The 26208-nt window shown below is 38.4% G+C and overlaps 1 long non-coding RNA gene across 1 annotated transcript in view; it reads left to right on the forward strand.

Moving 5' to 3' along the window:
• The window catches only part of LOC131509238 (uncharacterized), a 129278-nt gene that overhangs the window by 38329 nt on the left and 64741 nt on the right, over nucleotides 1-26208 (forward strand). Inside the window, exon 3 of the long non-coding RNA XR_009260384.1 lies at nucleotides 1287-1352. This is a non-coding gene — a long non-coding RNA (uncharacterized LOC131509238). The remainder of the gene's footprint in view (nucleotides 1-1286; nucleotides 1353-26208) is intronic.

Here is a 26208-nt window from a genome sequence, read left to right on the forward strand (position 1 = left end):
ATAATACCTTCCAGTTCCATCCACGTTGCTGCAAATGGCATTTGCCAAGTAGTATTCCATTGTATATGTAAACCACATCTTCTTTATCCATTCATCAGTTGATGGACATTTAGGCTCTTTCCACAATTTTCCTCTGCCCATTTTCAGTTGGATTGTTTGTTTCTCTGCTATCGAGTTGTTCCTTATGTATTTTGAATATTAATCCCTTATCAGGTATATGGTTTATAAATATCTTTTCCCATTCATTATATTTCCTTTTCATTTTGTTGGTGGTTTCCTTTGCTGTGCAAAAGCTTTTTAGTTTGATGTAGCCCCACTTGTTTATTTTGTTGTTGTTGCCGCCTTTACTTTTGGTGTCATACCCAAAAAATCATCTCCAAGGCCAGTGTTAAGGAGCTTGCCACCTATGTTTTCTTCTAGTTGTATGGTTTCAGGCCTTACATTAAAATCTTTAATCCATCTTCAGGTAACTTTTGTGTCTGGTATTGACCTTCATTCTTGTTTGGTTGACCTAAATCTTAACTGGTGAGATTATTACTGCTCTGACTAGGCAGAGGAATTTCTTAAGAATTTTAAATGTAGTGACCATATAATTTGTTGTCCCAACTGAGATATTTGTGAGAGTGAAAGGGGGTGCTATGATAATTAAGCTTGGACAATAGGTAATAGGTTGGGCTGTCCCAAGCAAACCAAGATATATGGTCACTATGTATCACGAGTGTCAGAACATAATTCGTTTTGGTTCTCTAAATTTCTGCATGTCTTATGAGCATTGCCATTGCCAGCCTTTTGTTCAGGGCTATTTTTTTTAAGAATGTTGGTATAGCAAACAGCATTGGAAGAGGGTGTCTTTCTCTGGAGCAGAAAGAAAAGATTGAAATTTTCTTTCTTTCTTTGTTTTTTAAGTTTATTTATTTTGAGAGAGAGACAAAGTGAGGGGAAGAGGGGCAGAGAGAGAGGTAGAGAGTGAGAATCCCAAGCAGGCTCTGTGCTGTCAGCATAGAGCCCTACACGGGACTCTAACTCATGAATCTGTGAGATCCTGACCTGAGCCAAAACTAAGAGTTGGATGCTTAACCAGCTGAGCCACCAGGTGCCCCAAGATTGAAATTTTCTGAGCTTAGAGTTCCTCTTCTTTAATTCAACCCACTGTATATGTGTAGGTGTCCCCTAGTCCTTTCTGTGTCACCCTGGGGGAATTGAATCTTGGAGAACTGTCACAAGAAAATGATCCTCTTGCTATTGCCATTCCATAGGTAATAAGCTGTCCTTTATCTCTGATCCAGGAGTCTTGTGTCTTCCGCTGACATCCATGAAATTGTGGCATGCTGGCTTGTTTGTTTGCAAGTAGGGTAAGTCTTAAACCCTTCACATTTATTTCCAACTGATACAATTATAAACACTATACAAACATGTACTTACTACTGCTACTACTACTACTGTTATGAATTCAGCTGAATTTCATTCTGTGCATTTAAGAATTTCTCTCCCAAATAATATTCTAAGACATCAACGTCAGCAAAAGCAAACATAGGCATTACTAGATCTGGTCTCGTTGATTTTAAGATAGACTGTTTTATTTTTTATTTTTATTTATTTATTTTTAAACGTTTATTTTTGAGAAAGAGAGAGACAGAGCATGAACAGGGGAGGGGCAGAGAGAGAGGGAGACACAGAATCTGAAACAGGCTTCAGGCTCTGAGCCGTCAGCACAGAGCCTGACGCGGGGCTCGAACTCAGGGACCGTGAGATCATGACCTGAGCCGAAGTTGGACGCTTAACCGACCAAGCCACCCAGGCGCCCCTTAAGATAGACTGTTTTAATCAATGAGATTAAATATGTAGTGATTATAATTAGTAATTAAATTATTAAAAGTAAGTTATAACTTTATCTCAATGCACCATGTAACTGTTTTAGTTCTATTATAAATTGATTTCTTAAAACTATGTCACATATTTTGACTCAATGTGTATGAATAAAATTCTTTTTCCTAGCATAATGATCCACACTTCAAAGGAGTATATGTTTTTTTTTCTGGTATAATAATGAGGTTGGATGTTATTATTTTTATAATAGTTTTATTGAGATATAATTCACATGCTATACAATTCACCTATTTAAAACATAAAGTCAATTGGTTTTTAGTCTAGGAAGCATGTAACTTGGTGTAATGAAAAGCAGGTAATAAAATGTGCCAAATTCCAAATGTCTCTTTCTTCTACTCTAACTTAGCCCATGTGCTTCTTTTTTTTTTAACTTCTTGAACTTTCCTTAACCTTTTTTTTTTTAAGTATTTGAGGAGTGAGACACCCTTATAAGCCATAAAATTTTAAGGTGGCAGATAATTGCGAAGAGATATACAATGCACCCTAGTGATTAGCATTTAGGCAGTGCTTTAAGAACATTAGGAACACTAACCAATTGATTTGCGCAGTACCCCCTGTGAAGCACTAAGTAGCATTATCTTTACTTTCACAGTAAGAAAATGTACAGACAGAAGCTACTTGACTTTCCTGAGCTATTAAAGCTAGTGAGATCTTTTTTTTTTTTTAATTTTTTTTTTCAACGTTTTTAATTTATTTTTGGGACACAGAGAGACAGAGCATGAACGGGGGAGGGGCAGAGAGAGGGGGAGACACAGAATCGGAAACAGGCTCCAGGCTCCGAGCCATCAGCCCAGAGCCTGACGCGGGGCTCCAACTCACGGACCGCGAGATTGTGACCTGGCTGAAGTCGGACGCTTAACCGACTGCGCCACCCAGGCGCCCCATTAAAGCTAGTGAGATCTTAATACAAATTAAAACTCGCCTGTATTCAAACTTCTGAAACTGGCTCTATTCACGATAGCTTATTTGAGGGTCCTTGGAAAAGGTATCTTTTTTAGGCTGTATGTCTTGCATACATTCATATTATATGTTTATTTTGCAAAGCATATTATTGAAATTCTTTAACCCAAAAAATAGAAGTCCTTTGGTGAAATGCTTCGAATTAAATGATGTTTCCTAGCAATCACAAGATTATTGTCCTAAGAAACAGACCTGTGTGACAAACTAATTTAGTTATAATAAAATGAGACAGGGTCAAATATTAGTTTGTATTAGTTCAGGGATCAGTAATTGATGTTACCATTTTACTCTTATAACTAATTTTAACATACTAAAATATTGAAACTTTCCATATCAAAATGATGCAAACCTCATTTGTTATCAGTTTGATTTCTAAGTAAGTAATTTCGGAATGGTCTGTTTTGGAGTGGTAATGAATTGTGCTAACCTCTTTTGTCTGATTCTCCTTGCATCCATGAGAGAGACGGCTTATTGGAACAAGATATGAAATTGTGACTAGAACAAGGCCAAAAGACCTCTTAGGGAGTGAGCGCCTGACTTCAGCTCCTTCTAGAAATAAGCTGAGCTGGGGCGCCTGGGTGGCGCAGTCGGTTAAGGGTCCGACTTCAGCCAGGTCACGATCTCGCGGTCCGTGAGTTCGAGCCCCGCGTCAGGCTCTGGGCCGATGGCTCGGAGCCTGGAGCCTGTTTCCGATTCTGTGTCTTCCTCTCTCTCTGCCCCTCCCCCGTTCATGCTCTGTCTCTCTCTGTCCCAAAAATAAATAAAAAAAAAATGTTGAAAAAAAAAAAATTTAAAAAAAAAAATAAAAAAATAAAAAAAAAAAAAAAGAAATAAGCTGAGCTAATTAGCTCTAGTGCCTATTGCAGCATGGTACAACTTGGCAATTGCTTCTCAAAAAGTCAATTGTGTTATTGTGTCACTGGCTTAACAAATGTTGATTGAGTATCTACTGAGTGCAGGCAATATGCTAGATACTCAATATAGGACGTGAACATACTTCTGGTTCTTGAAAGAACTGGGTGATTCTCTACAGCTAGGAAGTAATTCCAAAATTTCCTAGTCGAAAACCATAATATAAGACTTTATATGTTAACTATACTTTTGTGGAAAAGGTTTCCATGCAAATCCACGGACAAAAATAGCCAAACTCTTCTCTAGGAATGAGCTACCTTGTCAGCTTGTCACTGTTTCTCCCGTTAGTGAACTGTAACATGTATGTGCCAAAAAAAGTGGTGTTTTTGACAGAATAGGGGCTGGTGTAGCTTTCTGGCATTTTGTTCCCTCTTAAAATAGCATCACTAGCAGCCCTTCTCCTTGACCTGATTTGGGCACTTGATAAGGCATTTGGGTCAGTTAGATGTGAGTGGACAATTTCAATGAAAACGCATATTAGTAAGATTAACTTGGGAAAGAACAATGACAATGGTCAAATAAAAAGTTTCTTATTTAAGTGCTCTAAAAGGAAGATTTAGGTTTGGAATAAATTCAAAGGTTAGATTTCTTGTTTTCCTCAGTAAAAGCTGTTCTCTGTGGAAGTTAAATCACTATACATGTTACTAGAAAGAGAATGGGAATGACAACCTTTCCTAAGAGATGCACTTTATTTTTTTTAAGTTTATTTATTTTGATAGAGAGAGAGTTCACAAGCGGGGGGGGGGGGGAGAGAGAAAGAGAGAGAGAGAATTTTAAGCAGGCTGTGTGCTGATCACACGGGGCTTGATCCCATGAACTGTGACTGTGATCATGACCTGAGCTGAAATCAGGAGTCAGACACTTAACCTACAGCCACCCAGGCACCCCAATTTATGTAGCTTTTTAACTACTGTTCAAAGTTTCTTTTTTTAAAAAGTCATATGTTCTTCTTATACAATATTTTGAAAATACAAAATAAGAAGGAAAAATACTCATTAAACATTTGCTCCAAAATAACCATAGTTAGTATTTTGGTATACTTCCTTCTAATCAATTTTTTTGTGAGTAGATATTTCCTTTTTACATACTTATCAAATTAGATGTACAATTTTGATATTCATGCATTTTTAAAAAAATGCTTTATGTATTTTATTTTTTAAAAAGTAACCTCTACCCCAATGTGAGGCTTGAACTCATGACTCCAAGGTCTAGAGTCACATGCTCTGCTGACTGAGTCAGCCAGGTGCCCTTCATGTTTTTCTTTTAATACTACATCTTAAACATTTCTCATGTTGTTGACTATTACATCATCTTTTAAAATAATTTTAATGATTTAAAAATGGTATAATAATGTTTTATTGAATTTATGTGCAGTAACTTACTCAGCCACTTAATTTTGTTGAATGCTTAAATTATTTCATGTTTTTTACTAATAAATGGTATTTGAGCCGTGTTTTTTTTTTTTTTTTTTTTTTTTTTTCAACGTTTTTTATTTATTTTTTTGGGGACAGAGAGAGACAGAGCATGAACGGGGGAGGGGCAGAGAGAGAGGGAGACACAGAATCGGAAACAGGCTCCAGGCTCCGAGCCATCAGCCCAGAGCCTGACGCGGGGCTCGAACTCACGGACCGCGAGATCGTGACCTGGCTGAAGTCGGACGCTTAACCGACTGCGCCACCCAGGCGCCCTGAGCAGTGTTTTAAAAATTATTCTATGTTTATAGTTTTTCCTTGGGATTGATAACTGGAAGTATAATTAGTGAATAGGATTAAATGAAAAAATTTAAGGCTCATGATAAATATTGCCAAATGGCTTTCCAAAGAATATGTAGCACTTAAGAAATGCATTTACATTTATTATTAACTTGATGGCCTGGCAAACTCCAGTTAGGCGGGGCAGATATTGTTATGCCCATTGGCTACATGAGGAAATTGAGGTACATAAAGTGTGAATGTCTCACCCAAGTTCAGTCACTTGATCATTAACTGAGTTTGAACTAGGTGCTGTGGGAAACACAAAATGAAGAAACTCTTTTGAGTTGAAGAGACAGTTTTAGACACCAATAACTATAAAGCAACGTGACCTGGAAGCAGCTGCAGAAGAGGTTAGAAGGGTGATGAATGAGTGCCCAGAGTGTGGGCTTGCACTTGGCTGTGCAAGACTGGAAAGAATTTTCATGAGACATGGTGTGGAGATGGAGGGGGAGGCAGGGTATTCCAGACAGGGCAAGCCAATGGTTGAGGAGAGAGACTGCAAGAGGTGATACCTGAAGAGTAGTTTTTAGATAAATAAACAATGACTTTTGCGTTTTAAATCTGTACTTATTCTTTTCCTAGGCTCTCTTAGAAGGATTTTGCTAAAAATATTTCATCCTATCCTGTCGTTGGCTTTTACCCTATTGGCGGCATAAAGCGTTAGTATGTGGTGATACTGTGTTTCTAAGAGTTATTTATTATTGAAGTATAAGTGGCATGCAATGCTGTTTTAGCTTCAGGTATACGGCAAATCTTTTTCAGGTGTGCAGCAGGGTGATCTGCCAATTCTGTACATTACTCAGGGCTCACCACAATAAGTGCAGTCACCATCTGTCACCACAGAATGCCATTGCAGTACTGTTGACATATTCCCTGCGCTGCACCCTTCATCTCTGTGACATTTATTTCATAACTGGAAGTTTGTACCTCTTAATCTCCTTCTCCTGCCAACCTCCCCCCTGACAACTATGAGTTCATTCTCTGTACTTAAGGGTCTGTTTTTCATTTGTTTCTTTGTTTGTTCATTTGTTCTGTCTCTTAGATTCCACATATAAGTGAAATCATGTGATATTTGTCTCTGTCTGGCTTATTTCACTTTGCATGATACCCTCTAGGTCCGTCCATGTTGTTGCAAATGGCCAGATATTGTCCTTTTTTATGGCTGAGTAATATTCTATTGTGTATATACACCACATCTCCTTTATCCGTTCATCCATCAGTGGACACCTGGGTTGCTTCCATATCTTGGCTCTTATAAATAGTGCTGCAGTAAACTTAAAGGTGCATATATCTTTTCAAATTAGTGTTTTTGTTTTCTTTGGGTAAAGATCCAGTAGTGGAGTTCCTGGATCATATGATAGTTCTATTTTTAATTTTTTGAGGACCCTCCATACTGTTTTCCATATGGCCGTACCAATTTATATTCCGATTGACAGTTCATAAGGGTTTTCTTTTCTTTATATCCTTGTCAACACTTATTTCTTGTCCTTTTGATAGTAGTCATTCTGACTGGTATGAGGTGGTATCTCATTGTGGTTTTGATTTGCATTTCCCTGATGATTAATGACCCTCAGCACCTTTTCATGTATCTGTTGGCCATCTGTATGTCTTCTTTGGAAAAAACTGTCTCTTCAGGTCCTTTGCCCATTTTTAAATTTTTTATTTCTCTTTTTGGGTAATCTCTATGCCCAACTTGGGGCTCCAACTCGTGACCCCAAGATCAAGAGTTGCATGCTGTACTAATTGAGCCAGCCAGGCACCTTGCCCATTTTTAATTGAATTGTCTCTGATTTTTTTTGGTTTTGAGTTGTAGGAGTTCTTTTTAATATTTATTTATTTTTGAGAGAGAGACAGAACGTTAACAGGGGAGGGGCAGAGAGAGAGGGAGACACAGAATCTGAAGCAGGCTCCAGGCTTCAAGCTGTCAGCATAGAGCCCCATGTGGGGCCTGAACCCATGAACCATGAGATCGTGACCTGAGCCGAAGCCGGATGCTTAACCAACTGAGCCACCCAGGCGCCCCGGGTTGTATGAGTTCTTTATAAATTTTGGATATTAACCCCTTGTTAGATATATCATTTGCAAATACCCTCTTCCATTCACTAGCTTGCCTTTTCATTTTGTTGATAGTTTCCTTTGTTGTGCAAAAGCTTTTTATTTTGGTGTAGTCCCAATAGTTTTTTGTTTTTTGTTGTGCTTTTGTTTTCCTTGCCTGAGGAGACATGTCTATAAATACACTGCTAAGGCCAATGTCCAAGAGATTACTGCCTATATTTTCTTTTAGGAGTTTTATGGTTTCATGGATTAGAGACACATTTAGGTCTCTAGTCTATTTTGAGTTTACTGTTATATATGGTGTAAGAAGCTGGTCCTGTTTCATTCTTTGGCATGTAGCCGTCTAGTTCCTCCAGCACTATTTATTGAAAAAACTATCTTTTCTCCATTGTGTATTTTTGCCTCCTTTGTTGGAGAATAGTTGATCATATAGGCGTGGGCTTATTTCTAGGAGATGATGCTTTTCTTTAAAAATAAACATTCCAGGATTGTTTTCGTCATGTTTATTAATTGACACCTAAGCATCGTGCTAAAATACCGGGCTATTTTGGCTAGTGGATGACCAGCTCCTATGTTTTGAACCACTTAACTACTTTTCTTGAGGCAACTGAAAGGCAGGCAGTCGCGAGTACAGTATGTGCTCACAGCAGCTCACGGCCTAACAAGCGCTGTCAGGAAGCAGTGCATTTCAGCTGTTCGTTTTGCTGAAGGCAGATAATTTATGCTACATCCCACAGCACCCATCAAGTACATAAAGCCAGAGAGGAATGTTAATGGAAAATGTTACAGAGTCTTAAAGTGACAGAGTTTTACATATTTAACCGATTTAATCAGGTTGCAATATTATCAGCAAATCTGAAAATTTGAATGAAACGTAGGTAAAGATAAATGAAAGAACTTTGTAAGAGTGAAGGAATACAGTGTATTTGATTTAAAACAGGGCAGCGTCTGGCACATAGTGGGTATTCAGAAATGCTTATTGACTTAATAAATGAATGGGCGTATATATATTTTTTATGTGCCTAATATACATTTTTAATTTTTATTTTTACTTATTTATTTTTTAAAATTCCAGCTAGTTAGCATACAGTGTTATATTAGTTTCTGTTGTACAATATACTAATTCAACACTTCCATACATCACCCTGTGCTCATCACAACTGCTTACTATACATTTTAAGATTTTGTTACTACTGAATTTTACTGAACTGGCAAACTTAAAAATACTTGGAGTGAGTTATTGTAAGGCACACCTTAAAGTGAATGTGTTTTATTTTTGCTAAAATTTTTGAGACAGTTGCCTTATTGCTTTTATGACTTAATTATAAAATACAATAGAACACATAAATATGGGCAGAATATCATTCATAGCCTCAGAGACAGTTCAGATTTTCCAAACCTCAAATAAATTTTCTGCTTAGTTTAGGGGCGCCTGGGTGGCTCAGTCGGTTAAGCGTCCGACTTTGGCTCAGGTCATGATCTCACGGTCCGTGGGTTCGAGCCCCGCGTCGGGCTCTGTGCTGACAGCTCAGAGCCTAGAGCCTGCTTCGGATTCTGTGTCTCCCTCTCTCTCTGACCCTCCCCCGTTCATGCTCTGTCTCTCTCTGTCTCAAAAATAAATAAATATTAAAAAAAATTAAAAAAATTTTTCTGCTTAGTTTAAACCACAATAATGAGAGGGGTGTCTGGATAGCTCAGTTAAGTGTCCAACTCTTGATTTTGACTCAGGTCATGCTCTCATGGTAGTGAGATCGAGCCCTGCATTGGGATTCTCTCTCTCCTTTTCTCTCTGCCCCTCCTCTGCTTGTTCTCTCTCTTTCTCTCTCTCAAAATAAATAAATAAACATTAAAAAAAAACCCACAATAATGAGAACCAGATCATATGATAGACCAATCTTAAAGTATTCTGGGGGCACTGGAGTGGCTCAGTCAGTTAGGCATCTCCCCCCTGTTGATTTCGGCTCAGGTCATGATCTCGGGGTTTGTAGGATACCATCTGGGTCAGACTCCGTGTTGACGGTGCAGAGCCTGCTTGGGATTCTCAATGTCCCTCTCTCTCTGCCCCTTGCTCACGTGCGTACATGGGCGCATTCTTCTCTCTCTCAAATAATAAATAAACAAATAAACTTAAAAAATAAAACTATTCTGATTGCTTGGGTAAATTACTTCTTAGGAAAGACTAATAAATTCTTAAAAGAGAAAGTTACTTCTGATGAGAGCAAGAACTGATTTCCAATAGACAGTATGTTTTGCTTTCTCTACTCAGAGGTGGGCTTTATTTTTTATTTGTTATTTTTTTTTATTAAATTTTTAAAATATTTATTTATTTATTTATTTATTTATTTAATATTTATTTATTTTTGAGACAGAGAGAGACAGAGCATGAACGGGGGAGGGCCAGAGAGAGAGGGAGACACAGAATGTGAAGCAGGCTCCGGGCTCTGAGCTGTCCGCACAGAGCCCGACGCGGGACTCGAACTCACGGACCGCGAGATCATGACCTGAGCTGAAGTCGGACGCTTAACCGACTGAGCCACCCAGGTGCCCCAATGTTTATTTATTTTTAAGAGAGAGACAGAGTGAGAGCAGGGGAGGGGCAGGGAGGGAGAGGGAGACAGAATCCGAAGCAGGCTCTAGGCTCTGAGCTGTCAGCACAGAGCCTGACACGGGGCTTGAACTCACCAACCTTGAGATCATGACCTGAGCTAAAGTCGGATGCTTAACTGAGTGAGCCACCCAGGTACCCCTCAGAGGTGGGCTTTAAATTTAATTAGCAAACAACCCTCTATTTCTTTTTTTTGCAGAGAAGAAAACAATAATAGTTATAGATTATTAAACACTTCTCATGGGCCAGGGCCTGTACTAAGACATGTGCTGTCTCATTTTATCCTCACTCCCACATTATGAGGTAGATACTATTATTATTGTTATCATCCTCATTTTACAATTGTGGAACAGAGGTGTAAAGTTTATGTGACTTGTACGAGGTCACAGAGCTAGTGAGAGGTGGAGCCGGGATCCAAATCCAGCTCTGATTCCAGGGATTTAGTAACTGGCATATGCTGCCTTTCTATACAGATGTTCAACCTGTCATCTGCAGTAACTCATGAAACAGAAACACTTGAACATTGTCTCAGTTGCCAGTGAGTACGCAAGGTCTGTTCTTAAGTTTGATGCTACAGGAAAGTTTTCACTTTCTTTCACCCTAACTTCCTGTTCTCTAAGCCTTAGGAACTGAGGTAAGCTAGTAAACTTGCCTTTTGAAACAATGCTGTAATAGCCAGCATTTATTGGCTGCTTACTGTGTGCCAGGCACTTTCTATTCGCTGTATAAATATTATCTTATTTAATCATTGCAGCATCTTTTTTTTTTTTAAAGGGAACACTTTTAAAAAAATGTTTATTTATTTTTAGAGAGGGGGAGAGAGTGAGAGAGAGAGCACAAGCGGGGGAGGAGTAGAGAGAGAGAGAGAGAGAGAGAGAGAGAGAGAGAATCCCAAGCAGGCTCTGCTCAGAGCCTATTGTGGGGCTCGAACTCACGAACCCTGAGATCATGACCTGAGCCAAAATCAAGAGTCGGATGTTTAACTGACTGAACCACCCGGGCGCCCCTCATTGCAGCATCCTAAGGAAGGTATTATTATTAACCTTCATTTTATAGATCAGGAAACTGAAGCTTAGCAAAGTTAAGCATCTTCGCTGCCAAAGTTGAGCAAATTACCAACGGTGAGCAACTCAAAATCACACAGGTTAAGCACAGAGGCAAAGGAGTGGGATTTGAGCTCGGGTAGTTTGATCAACAATTGGCTGACTTAGCTGCCTCTCTCTACTGCTTTTCTAAGTCACAAACAGTGGGCCTGTCCCCCAGCAGCTTCAGACACCACTTCCCCTCCGCTGTGAAGCATGCCTCCTGCTGACATTCCGGGTCCAAGTGAGAAGTCCGCAAGAGGCAGAGTCCCATAGAACATCACTCGGAGCTGTATCAGGCCTCCACATGCTGGAATGTTCTATATGGATTTTTTTGTTTTCTCATGGCTAGAACATTGACATCCTTCACAATTCCCCTGAGGGAGAACAAACTTTTTTCTGACATGTGAGCCTCTCTCTGATTGCAGACGGAGGGTGTGGATTGCATCTGTCTTGGGCAGCTCGTCTCTCTCTTGTTCTCTCTCCTACCAGCTGAAATGCCCCAAGCACTTGCCTGCTTCTCTAGTTCTCCTACTATTTCCCACAGTTTTTTTTTTTTCTTCCAAAGGTAAAACACAGATCTTTCTGTTTCATGTCGCACCAGCTGTCTGGTTTGCCCCCCTTCACCTCCTACCACCAATTGGAGCAAATGGAAAGGAACGCATTTGCTAAAATGGGACTGACCCAGGCGGCCTACCCCTGTTGGCTCAGTGGGTGCCCTCTGCAGGGGAGATAGTGTGAGTTTTTGTAATCTTGCTACTTTCCCTGGGAGGTCTTTTAAGGGCTGGGGGCCTAGGGATGTTTTTCTATGAGGCCTTTTTTTCCCCCCCACCTAGGTTTGATCTTGCATTCCACTGCTAAATCAGATAACAATAATAACTAATATCTACTACGGAACTTTACAGTTTACAAACTTCTTTTTTATTCACTCTCATTTAACCTTTACAACCACCTAGTGGTAAGTATTACTCAAGCATTAAGGGATAAGAAAACTGACTTAAAGAGATTAAGTTGTTTGCCCAAGATCTTTTGCCAAGGAATCCCTGGTCCTTTCTACTCTAACGATGTCACAGTAGCTTTTAAGTAGTATGATCATCAAGTTGAGTGAAACTCTGAGAGATGCTTCATACCATGGAAAGTCTTTGTAGTAAAGAGCATTTTGGAATGTGGAGGTCAGCGCAGTGCCCAGGCCTTAGCAGGTGTTCAATAAATTGTTGAACTGAGCCAGTCAGACATTGTCACTAACTTGTACTATGCAGTTTAGCCTCGGGCAACCCTTTAACCTCCTTTGCCCTTTTTTCTTTATCTGCCTTGATGGTCTCAGAGGGTTGTTGTGAGCATCAAATGAGATGAATGTATAGTTTTGCAGAACGATATAGAAATATAAAGAACCAACTTTACGCAACTATTTTTAATCTGAATTTCTCTGGCAAACTCCGTACTTTCTGTTTCCTTTATGAGTACCTTTCTCTGGGATGATCTTGTCTCAGAAACTCTGTGGGAGTATTTTAGTGACTGGTTGCATCCTTCTTTTAAAAAGAAAGGAGGCAGGAAAGGATAGGGACAAAGAAGAAAAAAAAAGAAGAAGAAGCCTTAATGCAAAAGGTAAGTACTAGCCCAGGGAGATAGCACTTGTAAAGATAAACAGTAAGACATTTGAAGAATAGGTAAAGTAGCAAACGTTACACACTTCTTAGTGTGAAGCCGGGTACATGCTTCTTGGGTATTAATTAATCCTCCCGGTGACCTTGTAAGGTAGATACCATTCTTATCCTCACTGTCCAGATGATGAAATAAGGAGTTAAATAATGTGCACAGACCATACAGCCACTAAACGGTAAAGCAGGCATTGGGGCTCAGGCCATCACACTTCACCTGCTGCCTTTGGAATCAGAGATGTAAAGGAGACAACACACTGGTTGTCTTTTAGTAAATTGAGGCAAGTGCTTAAGGAGAGAGCATTTGAACTTGCTATGCTGTAATTCCTCTTCAAAATATTTTTTTGCTCGCTTTTATTTTTATTTTATTTTTTAAAGTTTATTTATTTTGAGAGGGAGAGACAGCGTGTGCATGCATGTGAGCGGGGGAGGAGCAGAGGGAGAGGGCGAGAATTCCAAGCAGGCTCTGTGCTGTCAGTGGGGCTTGAACTCACGAACCGTGAGATCATGACCCGAGCCGAAATCAAGTGTCAGTCGCTTAACCGACTGAGCCATCCAGGCACCCCTCTTTTTGCTCACTTTTAAAACACAGATGCAAATCAGTAAAGATATAAGATTAGTAAATATTTTGGAGGTCTTTTAGCCTATTCTTCAGTCAGAACCAATTGTAGCTTCTATCACTGATGCTTTTCTAAATTTTATTTCTCTATTTCCTGATAATTTATTCTCTCTGCCAAACTGTAATGCCAATAGCCTTACAATGAGACTTTCTTTAGTATATTCTTTCTTTCTTTTAGCTTCCTTGCACTGAATAAAGCTACTATTTCTTTTTTAAAAATTTACGTTTTTAGGTGGGGTGCCTGGCTGGCTCAGTCGGCTAAGTGTCTGACTTGGGCTCAGGTCATGATCTCATGGTTCATGAGTTTGAGCCCCACATCGGGCTCTGTGCTGACAGCTCAGAGCCTGGAGCCTGCTTCAGACTCTGTGTCTCCCTCTCTCTGCCCCTCCCCCACTCATACTCTGTCTGTCTGTCTCTCTCTCTCGAAAAAGAAATAAACACTAAAAAAATTTAAAAATTTTGAATAGGTGATATAATCATATAGTTCAAAAATAAATGAAAAGATATAAGAGGGTGTATCATGAAAATTGTCCCTCCCACTCTCTGTCCTTTATCATGCCTACTTTCCACACACCTCAGCTCTGTAACCAGTGTTTAGTGTTCAGTGTATCTTTTCAGTTTCCTTATGAATGTAAGAAGCAATGGTGAATGTTTTTAAACTTTTTTAATGCAAAAGGTAATATTAATCTGTATCTTCCTTTTTTACTTAATGTATCTTGGAAATCTCTCCATGTTAGTACTTAGACAACATCCTCTTTTCCTTCTTCTTCTTCCCTTTTTTTTAAACAATGCATACTAATTCATTTTATGGAGTACCATAATTTATTTGATGGACATTTGAGTTGTTTCCGTCTTTTCAAAGCTACCATTTTAAATGCTTTAGTGAGGGAATGTGGGGGTAGGGGCAAAGGTAAAATGAGGACAAGAGAATCTAGAAATTTTCCAGATAAGAAGTTGTGACCTGGGAGGCAGAAATAAAAAAGTTCTGGCTCTACACTGTGACAAAGCACATCTGGAGTGCCAGAGGCTTGCATTTTGACTACACCTGCCCTAGTTGGAGAAAGAAGGAAAACAGTCAATTCTTGAGAAGCTTCAATACACCTGAGTTTGGCTTGCTGCAAAGTCTCAAGGTGAGGACAGATTGACAGCTGGTGTATGAGCCGCCCAAAGGTAAACTCCTGTATTAAAGAAATTGATAGCATGATAGATAGAGGTGAGATAAGGACTATTATGCACAGGTAAAGTCCTTTCAACAGGCTGCTACCAATTCTCATATATAACTTGCAATAGAAAAAAAGTGGTTCAACAGCTCTATTCATTCTTAAACCTTTAAGTGAACTCTGATACCTTATCAAAGAGCAAGAGAGAAGATTTATCTTTGTATCTTGGACACATGTCAAATAAAAAACCTCAGTAAAGGGTAAAGCATTTAAAATACAAGTGACATATCTTAAACGTATAATATTTAACAGTTTATTAAAGGCTTACTGGAATGACAAAATCAAGAGGTAGTTTAATCATAAGCTTTCTTTTTTAAAAATTTTTTTTAACGTTTATTTATTTTTGAGACAGAGAGAGACAGAGCATGAACGGGGGAGGGGCAGAGAGAGAGGGAGACACAGAATGTGAAGCAGGCTCCAGGCTCTGAGCTGTCAGCACAGAGCCCGACGCGGGGCTTGAACTCATGGACCGCAAGATCGTGACCTGAGCTGAAGTCGGACGCTTAACCGACTGAGCCACCCAGGCGCCCCTAATCATAAGCTTTCTAAGGTTAATAATTATATATGTGGGATTTTATGTCATAGTTTTGATATGGATCTATGTTTTCCCTCTGTTAATAAATAAGGCATAGTTGCAAGCTGACATAACAGATTATTACTGTACTTAAAAAAATGAAATATACCTGAAATATGCAAATATATAATTTATATCAATGTTACGTACTGCTTATGGATTGATGGTAAAATGGAAGATACTTCTAATTTATTATTATTGCAAAGAAATATCATGATTTGCATGGTTAAGGTAGAAAACTCAATATTACTACTGATATTCACATGTAAACCCAAAGGTAGTTTTTTCTTTCTTTCCTTCCTTCCCTCCCAGTTCCTTCCTACCTTCTTCCTCCCTCCCTCCCTCCCTTCTTTCCTCCCTTCCTTCCTTCCTTCCTTCCTTCCTAACTTCTTTCTTAGGTTTATTCTTCTTCTTTTTTTTTTTTTTTAAGGAGCCAGATGAAAGAAGACATAAATGTCAAATAATTCGTTTCATTTTTATAAATATTTGTCCTGAGTGAGGATAATAAGGCAGATACAGAAAAAAAGGAGCTTTAGTATGACCAAGCCACGCAATCAGATTTCTCTAAAATTTTCTGTAGTAACATTTTCAAGAGGTGCATTTTATGGGATAATTACTGTATTAGAAATAGCAAGGTTCTTTAACATTTGGGGTTAATTAAATTATAAGGAACTTATCCGGACCCGTGTTGTTACTTACTTTGGAGAACTTTTCTGAGGTTCATTGAGAAAAGCATATTTAAACTCTAAATAACTGTGAAATCTGAGTAACTCTGGAGGAAGAACAAATTGAGTAACTTGTTTTCCCCTTTGTGAAGATTGATAAGGTCTAAAAATATAATTTATATAAAAATATAATTTATATAAAAATATAATTTTCTTTTAAAAGTTTGATCAATAACACTGGAAAAGTTTCATTTTAAATTTCAATCAGTTTAATAACTTTACGCTTTTGAAAAATACTTTTTGAAGATTTGAAGGTGACAATTTCAGAAACATAACTGAATGTCTTACTCTTTGTGTGTGTGTGTGTGTGTGTGTGTGTTAAGAAATATTAGTTTTATTTAACCAGCTTCACAGCTGAATATTTATTCTATAAAAACTTTACAGATTATACAGTTTATCATATATAGTTCAAACTACTGAACAAAAAAAGTGGATCCCACAGATGCAAAACCAGCCTAGGTAAAGACAGATTTACACACTGAACAGCTCTCCACGTGGCCAGGAGGTAGTCAGTTCTAAGTATAAACTTCAAAACTGTATAAAAATAAGGTTTTGATATTATTTCATTCTTCATACATTCAATATGATTGCAAGCTCAGAAGCCTAACTAATAATAGGTGTCTATAATCAGGAATCAGTCCCCACTCCTGAAAGGAATGTAAATGTCTATTTATACAGCATACTCTTGGACACCATACTGTACCCTGCATATTGCATGGATGTGAAAGCAGCAACCAGAAACATTAAACATTGAGTATAAGGGAGTTCTTTTTTTAAATATTTTTATTTTTTAAACAAGTTTTTGCATGTAATAGTGTACCAAAAGAATTTTAACTTATTAAATAAAATGTATTCTAAGTAAACCTAAAAATTACATTTTATAAACATGAAGATACTTTTTTTGGGTATGATACATCAATCATATCTATAAATAGAAAACTAAAACTGTAGGGGCACCTGGGTGGCTCAGTTGATTAAGCATGTGACTCTTGGTTTCAGCTCAAGTCATGATCTCATGGTTCATGGAATCGAGCCCCAAATTGGGCTCTGAGCTGACAGCATGGAGCCTGCTAGAGATTCCCTCCTTCTTTTCTCTCTACCCTTCCCCTTGCTCTCTCTCTCTCTCTCTCTCTCTCTCAATAAATAAATAAATAATAAATAAAAGAAAACCAAACTGCATATAAAGTAGTATTTCTCACCCAGAAATAAGAAACATTTATGTAATTATTTTTCAAAAGGCTCAAAAAACTATTTAAAATCCGCTAATTTATGACTTAGATATTTATACATAAGCTATTTATTCAGAGATTCACTAATAATATAAAACAAGCTTTCCTCTAGAGAGACAGTGGTTTCTTCATGTTAACTGGGTAAGAACTGGACATATTTTAAAAGAAGGCAGAATCAGTGGATTTTCCAGTATGAATCCTAAGTTGCTTAGTCTTTTTTTTTTTATTTTAATTTAAGTAATCTCTACATTCAATGTGGGCTCACACACATGACCCTGAGATTGAGAGCCACATGCTCTACTGACCAAGCCAACCAGGCACCCCTAAGTTGCTTTTTTTAAATGCTTATTTATTAATTTTGAGAAAGAGGGAGAGAGCACCACCCAGGCACCCCTAATTTGCTTATTCTTGAACCAAAAAATTTTGAATCCAGGATGGAATAAATCAAGTTATGTCTTCCTAAGCAGTCCACATGGTCACTGACTTATTACCCTCATCCACAGTCTGCCAGTTCAGTTTTTCTGAAGGGGTAAAGCAGTTATATTAGGATCACTTTGAGTCTTTAGGTTTGATTATTATATTGTAGTCATGTTAAAGAAAATAAAGTCATATTTTTCAGAGACACAAATTGAAGTATTTAAAATTTTTTTAATGTTTTATTTATTTTTGAGAGTGAGAATGAGAGTGGGGGAGGGACAGAAAGAGAGGGGGACAGAAGATCTGAAGCGGGCTCTGTGCCGACAGCAGCAAGCCCAATGTAGGGCTCAAACTCACAAACTGCGGGATCATGACCTGAGCTGATGTCAGATGTTCAACCAACTAAGCCATCCAGGCGCCCCTACAAATTGAAGTATTAGTGGATAAAATATTAAGATCTGGGATTACCTTTAAAATAAATTAGTGGCAAAAGATAAGTGTTGGGATATAGATGAAATAAGACTGGTTCTGTGTTTATTGAAGCTGGGTGATGGGGATGTGGGTAATCTTATACTATTCTCTCTAATTTTATATGGTTTAAAATTTCCATTGCAGACAGTTAAAACAAGTATCTCTTGTGGTTTTGTTAAACATTCAGGTTCCCAGGGAGTCACTTAAGCATCTGACTCTTGGTTTCAGCTCAGCTCATGATCTCATGGTGGGTGAGTTGGTGCCCCATGTAGGACTCTTCAATGACAGTGCAGAGCCTGCTTGGATTTCTCTCTCTCACTCTGTCTCTGCCCCTCCTCCCGCTCATGCTCAAGCGCTCTCTCTCTCTCTCTCTCAAAATAAATAACAGTAAGGAAAAAGATTATGTGTAGAAAATAGAATTTATTTTTAAAAATCTAAATTCTTCACCCAAGATCTCCTGAGTGAGTTTCAGGGGTGAGACAATACAACTGGCATTCTATGTAGCCCACTTGTGCCCTCTGAAGTTTGAGGACTGCTGATACAAGGTTATTTTGTGCATCTGATTCAGTGTATTCATGCCATCCCTGCATGCATTTCCTGTTTTCCACACATCAGCCTATTTCAGTTCACAGAATACAATCCCAAATGAAAGTAATTACTGTATTTGGATAATTCAAACTTTAAAATTTAGTTTCAAAGGATTTGTAAAGTGAAACAAAATAAAACCAAAATACATCTGCTTTGAACTGAAATAAATATTTAGGCAAATAGGCTAGCTGTCTTTCACTTTCAGCTGAGAATGGATTATTTTTGCGAATGTCTTAAATTCCTTCTCTTACCAGGGCATTAACATCCTAGTCCAGACATCTACTTGCTGTTCACAGTAGTTGCTTGCTTTTTCTCAAATGTACCATGTTACCTGGGACCTCCAAGACTTTACATACGGGGTTCTCTTCAACTGAAGCATTGCTTAATCCTCTCTTAGTTTCTATACCTTTACCCACACCCCATTGCCAAACTTGTCTCCTCCACAGGAAAGCCTTAGTTGTATGTGCAAGGGGGATTAGGCGCTCTTCCTTTGTTCCACAGTCTGCTGTAATACTGTGATGCTGAACACACTGTGGCGGTGCTTTTACACTTTGTCATGAGGCTAGTTCCCTGCCCCCTTCTCCATCCTCTAGATTATGCATTTCTATGGTTAAGGACTGTGTGTTGTTTATGATTTGTGTCGGCACTGCTGAGCGCTGTGCCGGGCGTGTGGGAAACACTGAATAAATGTTTGGCGAGCAACTGAGTGAGTCAAAAAATATCTTGGTACTGTTTTCTGACATGCCAAAGAGTCTTGGGAAGTATTACAGTTGTTCCTTAAGGAAGAAAACCTCTCTGGAAAGCACTCCTTGGCCATATATACAGATCTTGGAAAAAAAAGTTCTCCAAAAGCAAACAAAGATTGCACCAAGAATTTTTCTCTTGGATACAATAATGCTTATAATCACTGTGCTTAGCTTTTTTGCATACGTACTTATTAATATACCATAATTAAATTATATCTCTTGACCCCAATTTTTTTTGTGAAAAATTTCAAATATACAAGGGTCAAAAGAATTATATAGCGTAGCCATATATCCACCACCTGGATTCCATAATTAAAGCAGGGTGTTCGAAAAGTCTTAGTGAAGTTTTAAGCTTTAATAGTTTCAGAAGTATAAAGGGTAAAAACTTATAAAAATATCATGTAAATATTTACTTGATTTTATATTTAATTTTATGAATTTTAATAATATTTTAATTTTGGTTTTTTTGTTTTGCATCTTTAGAGGCACCGAAAGAAAAAATTAAAATTAAAAGTTTATAAATCAAAATTTATAAAACTAAATAAATCTAAAAATTTGAAAAATTAAAGTCTCAAATGATAAAAATTTATAACATTAAATTATTAAAGCTTGAAGAAAATTATTAAAGCTTGAAACTGCACTGAGGACACTATCAACAGAGTGAATGGCAACACATGGAATGGGGAGAAAATATTTGCAAGTCGTATATCTGCATACAGAATATATGAAGAATTCCTATAACTCAACAACCACCACAACCAAAACCTAAAAATGGGCCAAGGACTTAGATATTTCTCTGAAGAAGCTATACAAATGGCTGCCAATAAGCTCATGAAGAAATGCTTAACATCATTAATCATTAGGGAAATGCAAATCAAAACCACAATGAGATCCCACTTCACACTTATTTAGATGGCTATTATAAAGACAAAAGACAGCTCCCCCCTGCAAAAATAACAAATGTTGATGAGGTTGTGGAAAAATCGGAACCCTTGTGCATTGCTGGTAGAAACGTAAAATGGTGTGGCCACTGTGGACAACAGTGTGGTGTGTCCAAAAAAATTAAACATAGGATTTCCATGTGATTCAGTAATTCCACTATTGGGTGTTTACCCAAAAGAAGTGAAAGCTGAGGTTCAAATAGCTATTCGTACACCCATGTTCATAGCAGTTATTCACAATAGCCAAAAGGCGGAAGCAACTCAAGTGTCCACTGACAGATGAATGGCTAAACAAAGAATGGTATTTATATACAATGGAATATTATTCAGCCTTAAAGAGGAAGGACATTCTGACATATGCAACACAACATGCATGAACTTTGGAAAGATTATGCTGACTGAAATAAGCCAGTCACATCACTAAAGAATAAATACTGTGTGATTCCACTTATATGAGGTCCATATAGTTGTCACTTCCTAGAGGCAGCAGCGAGAATGGTGGTTGCCAAGGGCTGGGTGGATTGCGTGAACAAATGTTCATAACTGAGTAAAGCGGAATTGTTTATTAAAATAAAAAAAAGGGGAAGGGTGGCTGGCTGGCTCAGTAGTGAGAGGATGCGACTCTTGATCCTGGGGTTGTAAATTTGAGCCCTACGTTGGGTGTGGAGATTACTTAAAAAATAATAAAATAGGGGCGCCTGGGTGGCGCAGTCGGTCAAGCGTCCGACTTCAGCCGGGTCACGATCTCGGGTCCGTGAGTTCGAGCCCCGCGTCAGGCTCTGGGCTGATGGCTCGGAGCCTGGAACCTGTTTCCGATTCTGTGTCTCCCTCTCTCTCTCTGCCCCTCCCCTGTTCATGCTCTGTCTCTCTCTGTCCCAAAAATAAATAAAAAACGTTGAAAAAAAATTAAAAAAAATAATAAAATAAAAGAAGGGGAAGCACTCAATTTTTAAAGCAAATTAAAAGGAAAAAATATATTGCTTCCTCTCAAAGAAGACGGTGCACCAGAAATGGAATTGTCAACTAACCGAGTCAGTCAGACAACAGTTTGGTTTAATCTGTGACCATTTGCTATGGCGAATGAATATAGAAAGAAAGTAATGGGGAGAAATTGCTGACTCTGGTAAATTTTTCCTATATATTCCCATTAACTTATCCCCTCCCCCCTTTTTTTACTTTCTTTTTTGTCAATTCGAATGTATTCAGATATAAATAGCTTGTCCATGGATGCAAATAACATAGCACTTTCCCCAAAGGCAGAATTTGTGCATACGGTAATGTAGAGAGACAATTTAGCTCCCTAGTGTAAATTGCCATGACTACCATGGATATGCTTCCTGAAATTAGGGACAGATAAGTTGAGATTATTATGAAATCACTAGTTTTGGTCGTATTGAATTAGCGTTATGGGAAAGGATCCAAAATTGAGTTTATTATTTAGCCTAATTGGAGAACAGTTAACAAAAACCCCATAAAACCTCACAGAAGTCTTTGCTTAGTGTGCACTAACTGCTACAATAGTGATGAGCTGAAAGGAAAACAAATTTGGGCATTTTAAATATATGGATTTATAATGTTTGAGCTTTCTAAAAATTAAAGGTCCAGAAGACCAGAATGCAAATCACATATATAGATACTCTTAGTGTTGACTGCACCACAGAATAAACACTGCTTTAGAGATCATTGTCATTTGCAGCTTCAGCTTCAAAACAAATTGATAGAATGTGATACACCGTCTTCATGCCACAGGCAGCAACAGGAAATACAGATAGTTTGTACCGTTTGGGCCTCCACAAAGAAGAGAAAATACCAAAAGATTAATTGGTAACTCAGCCGTAAGATTTGAATATTACCATTTTCCTGAGCTATTTTTTTTACCAAGCTCCCATCACTGAGTTAAAACAAAAACAAAAACAAAAACAAAATAGGCTTTTATGGAGAAGGGATTAAAGAAAGGGAATTGGATGAGAACTGTTTTATTTTTATTTATTTTTTGTAACTTCTTTACGTTTATTATTTTTGAGAGACGGAATGCAATCAGGGGAGGGGCAGAGAAAGAGGGAGACACAGAATCCGAGGCAGGTTCCAGGCTCTCAGCTGTTAGCACAGAGCCAGACGCAGGGCTTGAACCCATGAACGGGAGATCATGACCTGAGCTGAAGTCGGACGCTTAACTGACTGAGCCATCCAGGTGTCCTGGTTGAGAACTGTTTTAAAGAGGGGTGAGGGGAGGAGGGGACATGTTTTCTTGCCAGTGAAAATCCATAGGTAATGAATTCATATTGTATGAGGTTTTATTTTTTTTATTTTGAAAGATGTTTTTGAAATTAGTTTCTAATGTATATTTGTAAACTCAGGTGTATTCCCTTTGTTTTTATGTATTTCTGAGTTGATCTGCTTCCTGCCTTGGGCATAGGACACACCAATGACTTGGGTCATCATATGTCCAATAGGCTTCCTTCCATCTTGAATTAAGGTCAGGCCATTTTTTTGCCTCTTAGAGACACCTTTGTGATTTTGTTCACATCATTCTCCCTGTGAATCAAAACAAAAATTTGAACTCAAAAGTCTTTTTTTTTTTTTTTTAATGTTTATTTATTTTTGAGAGAGGCAGAGCACAAGTGGGGGAGGGGCAGAGAGCTATCGATGGAGATGCAGAATCCAAAGCAGGCTCCAGGCTCTAAGCTGTCATCGCAGAGCCTGATGTGGGGCTTAAACTCACAAACCGTGAGATCATGACCTGAGCTGAAGTTGGACACCTAACCGACTGAGCCACCCAGGTGGCCCTCAAAATACCTTTAAAGTGGTAAGGCTCTTTAAAATAAGAAGTATCGCTGTTAGTATAATATATATACTAATACACAAAATACATACCTACACACACATACACACATATATGTAATTTGTAAAACACTCTCGCTGTTTAAAAACAAAATCTGAAATAATGTGTCCCTCTAGATTTTATTTGGAATTACTAACTATAGACCTCTTTCCTTTATGGGCTACGGTCTCTGCATATGCTGAGCCCTCCTTCGAGAGCACAGTGGAAAACTCCCCTGAGTGTCACTGCTCCTGTTATTGATGTTGATGGCAGAGCCTTCTAATTCTAACCCCCGCTGAGTCTTTAGAAACCTAGTAGATTGTTAACATGGTTAGCAGGAGTTCATGAACTCTGCTCTGTATAAATGCAAAGTCCTGAGAACTTTGATATGGAATTGGCATTAAAAGATTTCTCTTCATGTTTTTTCAAAATGTTTTAATAGTTTATATTTTAAAAGGACAAATTTATAGAAGCTTGTTGGGTTTTAGTATTATAGTTTCTACTGTATAAATATTGCATTTCATATCTAATATGCTTAGAGGATTGTTAAACAGCTCATTTTTTTGGCAATATGCTTATAACCTGCCCCTTAGCCATTTAAAAATAAATAGCAAATGTTTTTCTATATGTTAATGGGGCAATTTAGAAATATTTAGTTATTTACATAAGGGAAACATACGGTAGCAATACAGTGAAAATCCGTCATTTGGAAATGATTTGAACCTATAGTCGTTAAAGGGTGTATTTATTACTCTCATAAAATTAAGGAAATATCTAAAGGAACAATCATTACATTAGATTTACAGTTAAGATACCCAGTTGTGTGTGTTGTGGTTGTAAATCAAGCGTATTTTTTCCAGAGGGTTTTTGAGTATAGAGGCTAGAAAAATTTCCTAGTGGCCACTTTAACTTTTCTCTGCTTGTCAGAAATGAACTCAGCTAAATAAAGAAAGAGAGAGGAAGGGAGACAGAGGCGCATAAAGAGAGAGAGAGAAAGACAGTGGAGAAAGTAAAGCTAAAGTGAGTGAGAAGCTGTTTTTTATTTCCAGTGCAACTTTCCTACCAACTAGATAGCATTTGCCTGTGGATTAGTTTATTCCAGTGCTTTTTAAGTGTCTAAATGCAGAGCACTGTGGGAAAGTCCTATTGAGTCCCCAACTTTGTAAACAAGGAATAAGGTCTCTCTATTTAGGAAAAGCACACTGGATTATTAAAGGAGAGGCCATCCATCCCTCTTTTCCTCCCTCTCTCTAGCTCTTCTATCTCCTCTCAATTCCCCTTTTATTTTAATTTAAACAAATTTTTTTAATGTTTACTTATTGTTGAGAGAGAGAGAGAGAGAGAGAGAGAGAGAGAGAGAGAGAGAGAGAGAGAGAATGAGAGGGGGATGGGCACAGAGAGAGGAAGACACGGAATCTGAAGCAGGCTCCAGGCTCTGAGCTGTCAGCACAGAGCCCGATGCAGGGCTCAAACTCAAACTGCGAGATCATGACCAGAGCTGAAGTTGGACGTTTAACCAACTGAGCCACCCAGGCACCCCTCTCAATTGCTCTTTTAAACTGAAGAAAAATATTCTGATCTTATTCCAGCTATGGGCTGATACATAGAAAAGACTCCATGGGCCTGAAGAGCTCTCTCTGGTCTTTCCCAGAACACTTTCTGGGGAGTCCTAGGGTTCCTTTCTTGTGTGGAAAGGTGATTCTCCTGATATCCATTAGCATTTATTGAGTTTTTAGTGAACATTTGGGGACACCAAAAGGAATAAGCTGATGCCTGTCTTTTGGAAGCTTACAATCTTTTTTTTTTTTTAATGTTTTTATTTATTTTTGAGACAGAGACAGAGCATGAGTGGGGGAGGGGCAGAGAGAGAGGGAGACAGAATCCGAAGCAGGCTCCAGGCTCTGAGCCGTCAGCACAGAGCCCGATGCGGCGCTCGAACTCACAGACCGCAAGATCATGACCCGAGTCGAAGCTGGACGCTTAACTGACTGAGCCACTCAGGCGCCCCTGGAAGCTTACAATCGTGATCTCATTTGTTCAGGTAGACAAATATGTAAACCAGTACTCGCAGAGCATCTTGAAAAGTACTCTGATAGAGAAGATCTTTGCAAATGACATATCCAAAATATATAAAGAACTTATGCAACACCCTAGAAATAAATAACCCAATTAAAAAACCAGCAGAAGAAGTCAGTAGACATTTCTCCACAGAAGACACACAGATGGCCAACAGACACATGAAAAGATGCTCGATATCACACATCATCAGGGAAATGCAAATCAAAACAATGAGATAGCACCTCACACCTGTCAGAATGACTAACATCAAGAACACGAGAACAAGTTTTGGGGAAAATGTGGAGAAAAAGGAACCCCCATGCACTGTTGGTGGCAATGCAAACTGGTGCAGCCACTGTGGAAAACAGTATGGAGGGTCCTCAAAAAGTTAAAAATAGAACTACCGGGGCGCCTGGGTGGCTCAGTCGGTTAAGCGGCTGACTTTGGCTCAGGTCATGATCTCGCAGTCTGTGAGTTCGAGCCCCGCCTCGGGCTCTGTGCTGACAGCTCAGAGCCTGGAGCCTGTTTCAGATTCTGAGTCTCCCTCTCTCTGCCCCTCCCCCATTCATGCTCTGTCTCTCTCGGTCTCAAAAATAAATAAAAACGTTAAAAAAAATTAAAAAAAAATAGAACTACCATACAATCCAGGAATCGCACCACAGGATATTTACCCCCCCAAAATACAAAAATAATAATTTAAAGGGATTATTCAAATAATTAATAATTAATAATAATTAATAATTTGAATAATGATTCAAAGGGATACATGGACCCCTGTTAATTGTAGCATTATTTAAAATGGCCAAATGATGGAAGCAGCCCAAGTGTCCCTCGATACATGAATGGATAAAAAATTGGTATGTATACACAATGGAAACTATTCAGC

The sequence above is a fragment of the Neofelis nebulosa genome, chromosome 4 (assembly GCF_028018385.1).
Source record: "Neofelis nebulosa isolate mNeoNeb1 chromosome 4, mNeoNeb1.pri, whole genome shotgun sequence".
Lineage (NCBI taxonomy): Eukaryota > Metazoa > Chordata > Mammalia > Carnivora > Felidae > Neofelis > Neofelis nebulosa.